This window comes from Octodon degus, unplaced genomic scaffold (assembly GCF_000260255.1).
Source record: "Octodon degus isolate 3935 unplaced genomic scaffold, OctDeg1.0 scaffold00264, whole genome shotgun sequence".
NCBI classification, from domain to species: domain Eukaryota; kingdom Metazoa; phylum Chordata; class Mammalia; order Rodentia; family Octodontidae; genus Octodon; species Octodon degus.
In genome coordinates this window covers 254,071-258,041 of record NW_004524840.1, presented here as the reverse complement: position 1 = coordinate 258,041, position 3,971 = coordinate 254,071, and the positions used below count along the sequence as shown (strand labels likewise).

The following is a 3,971-nucleotide window of genomic DNA, read 5'->3' as shown; positions in this document are numbered from 1 at the left end:
TTTGAAAAATCTCCTATCGGCCATCAGTGCAAGGGCAATGTAAAAATTAGGAAAGTGCTCCCTCTGCAGGTTGCTTCGTGACATTTCAATGAAAAACAGTTCTGTAAAAAATAACGTAAAACTAATCCCATTCATTGCTTTTGCCACTGACTTAGTAGTGATTCAAATAAAGGCAAGGAAGTAGGCTTGATGGTGTGAAAATTATTTTTTACAGAAGTTTCCTTTAATTTACAACATATGTATTAATTATTGAAACTGTCCTATTAATCAATTTTGAAACAGTCTTATTGCTATTTGTTTCTCAATAAGATTAAAAAAAAATTGTTAATTAGCCATTCCAGTTTTGAAATCTGTAACATATCCATTGCTGTATGATTCCCTATTTCTCTTTTTTTCTATTTGTTTTCGCTTCTGTTTTTACTCTTCAAAATAAAATAAAATAAAACATTTTTTTAAAAAGAAAAAATAATAATTTACAATGTAATAAAGGTTACAGGTAAAAAGCTGCATATGGGGCCAATGAGATAGCTCCGCAGTGTAAAGCACCTGCTTAGGCAGGCCTAGGCAAGCGTAGGCACTGAGGTTCGATCCCTGGCAGTACATGCTGTGCCAGCATGGGCTGAGCTGGCCACAAAAAATAAATAAATAAAACAAAAAATAAAAAGCTACCTGTGAAAGTGAAAAGCCCTATTATACAAATGTACAAATCTCTGCACCAAGTTCATGTCAGTGTTTCCTACTTCTGTCTCCTGTTCATTAACTAGGTCTAGTCTTTGAGCTTTAAAGAACAGAGCTCTCAACGAGGGGAGAAGAACGTTCAAAACAACAGGTACAAATCAATTGTTTGCAAAGTAAAATCTTTCTTTTTAACTTGAGTTGCTCTAATTTGTCATATCTTGAAAAAATTGACATCACAACTCACTGAAAAAGGAAAGTACCTTACAGAGTACAGGATAGTACTCTAGAACTAGATGAGAAGCTTAGGCTAGTGGATGACTCAGGTTTGACAAGAAAACAAAGTTCAAACAACTCTGTGAGTTAAAAACTATAAACCCACCCTGGTCATAAACAAAGAGAAATCACAACATTCTCATTCCAAAAGTAAGGACAAAAGAGGAAAGTCTAACTATTGGATCTGAAAACCACAGCCTATGACTTTTTTTTGTTTGTTTGTTTGTTTAAACCTTCATTTAGAGTGCTAAACCTTTTTGATCAACCTGGTATCTCTGGGTACTCGGCATTTGCAACAAGAGTAAGTGTACACGAGGCTGCTGGACCACTACGACTGGTGGGACTCCTGCCACCCCCACAGCCCTGGATTCCACCGGGGCTATGCAACTGCCCATCAAAGTGACACTAGAGAGAGGAGAGAAGGCAGACAGAGACACTGAAAAGCCTGGGAAGAAGCCAGAGTGGTCTACTTAAAACAACCTACAAAACCTTTCTCTACACCAGCAGTGCTGTGAACCAGCTTCACGGGCTATTCCAGCCCACCCCACTCTTGACAGGACCCTGGGAGACATTCTGAAAAACAATACTGCACACATGGAAAGATTTTTTTCCCTAGTACATTAGCTCCCCCAACATCCTTCACCCCACTTTTCACCCCACCCAACCCTACTTTTTGTTGTGACCAAAACCATCAAATCAGTAAAGAAGGAACGGGCTTCTGCCAGGCCAAGCCTCTTTCACATATTTCTTCTTCTTGGGTTTCAAGGTTACAGACTACAGGGTTTGGTGTGGGGTTTGCGTTCATGATGACTGCATGGCAGGAGTCAAGCCCATATCAGGGGTGAGGTTTGGGCATGGCATGGGCAAGTCACCAGTGAGTGATGTCCTGTGGATGCCAAGGGCTAGAAGCCTGCTTCACTGTGGGGACAAAGGGCCTGCAGAGTGCCCTCGATGAAGGTGGAGTTCTACATGCACCTGTTCCCTGACTCCTGCAGGCCCAAGGAGTCAAGCCCTCCCACCCTGCTGCAGCCAAAGATGGGGCATTCTGGAGTCCCCTATAATGGCCTTCCTCTTTTCTTTGGGACTTTGCCCTCACTGTGGCAAAGAATAAAGAAGTGATCCCGTTAATGAGAAAATGAAGGAGCCAAGACTAATATAGTATAAAGCAAAAGTTTACTTAAAGTGTGGCAAATGAAGTGAAAGAAGAAGAAAGGCTATCTTAGCAGCAGAGTGCTGCTGAGGGATAGGGAGCACCCTGCTCCAGAAGCCCCGTGAGCTTAAGATGTGCTCTAAACTGATAGAGGCGAGCTGGTCTCTGAAATGAACTGTTTCACTGATTGGTGTGGCATAGGCCAGTCAGGGTCTTAGCCTTTGTTGCTGAGAAGAGAAGATCAGCACATGGTATTGTAACACTTTTATAAGGGTACATTAGAGTACATTTTCTCAAGTACATGGTACATAGATAACCATGTGGTGATTTTGCAGTGTTAGTCATTGGAGTTTGCCATGCCTTTTTATTTATGTTCCTCTGATCTACCCTCAAAACTCACTTCTTTACTGCGGCCACTGCAGTTTGCACCATCTTCCAGAAGCAATCAACCGGGGGATCCTAGTCCTCTAGGTTGGTGACCTCATCATTGCCACTGAAAGTCACCCATGAGTTCTGCTTCCTCTTTGGTCTCTGAGTATCCAGGTTTCCCTTCTCAATGGTGAAGTTAGAAATCTGCTTGTTATGGGCAGTGTTAAACTCTGTCAAGTTATCAAACTCAGTTTCCTCCTCTGGAAGCTCCATCAGACCTTGAGTTCATTATCTTCTCCACCCATCTTCTCATCTCCTGTCATAGCCAAGGGCTGTGTCTGACTGAGCCTTCTCAGGCACAGTGTATGACCTTGAGGATGCACCACAGAGTCAGTGAAAATTTACTGAGAATTGTGAGGTTCAACCAAATGAGACCTAAGAAAATGCAGTACATACTGAGGCGCTCTATAAGGAAAAGTCTCTTCAGATGCTTGGTACACCAGTGCAGCATGGACTCAAGAGCAAGACTGGTGCTCGGCGGTAAGGTCACACAATCAAGGTGTCTCTCAAGTAAGTAATCACTCTCATAAACAATGAGTTTCTCAATTCATTTGTTTCCTTTGAATATGTCCGGACAAAAACCAGGTGGTGGCTTACTTGCCCAGGTTGGAGAGTCGAAGGTGGAACGCTAGACCTAAAGTTTGCAACAGCTGCCATCTTTTGTCTCCTCTTTCCACTTGGCATATTGTTGTCTTAGTGGTTACTCATTGTACGAGATGCAGACATGCTATCCTGTCTCAAAGACTATTACAACGAACCTCTCTATTCATTGAATTAAGAGAGTGGAGCTGTATATCTATCCTAATGATTTTGAGTATACAGATACAAAAAGGTCGTTCATTTCTATTCCACTGTTTTGGTTAGTTTTGTCAGAGATGGGCATTCCATTGTCATTTAAATATTGTAGGTGCTTGAATTCAGCAGAATCTCCCTATAGAGTCCAGTAGTCCATAATAATAGTGGGTTTTCTGTAAGACTGGCAATGTCCAAAGTTGTTGACTTGAGCTTTTTACAGCTCAGCATATTAATGTGGCTTTACTTCTTGTACTTCATTTTCATACTTTTCTGCTGGATGGTTAAGACCAAGATAAAGCAAGACACATGTAACAAGAAATGTAAATTTTATATCTGATAAGGTAAGTCCAATCACCTCAAGATTTATCATGAAACATGTTGGCTGTTTAGAGTTGGAAACATTTTCTCATTTTTCCCCTGGGGTAGATTCCAGTATACAGGTACATGTTATCATATAGTGTATCTAAGCTAGACTAATAATAGTGCCACTATTTTGACTATGATAAATGACTATATTTTGGGCACAAGACAAATATAAGACCTATCTTGGCTTTCAGGAGCCCATCTTTATTTCTTCAGGTAGTAAGAACAGCCTTGCCCCCACTGTACCCCCACTACTTTTGGGTGTTGGCAGGGGTGGTGGAGT

The 3,971-nt window shown here is 41.4% G+C and overlaps 1 pseudogene; it reads right to left on the bottom strand.

Annotated features, from left to right (window-relative positions):
- Positions 1-1,642: 1,642 nt before the first annotated feature.
- LOC101562842 lies at positions 1,643-3,187 on the bottom strand (annotated as a pseudogene).
- Positions 3,188-3,971: the final 784 nt, after the last annotated feature.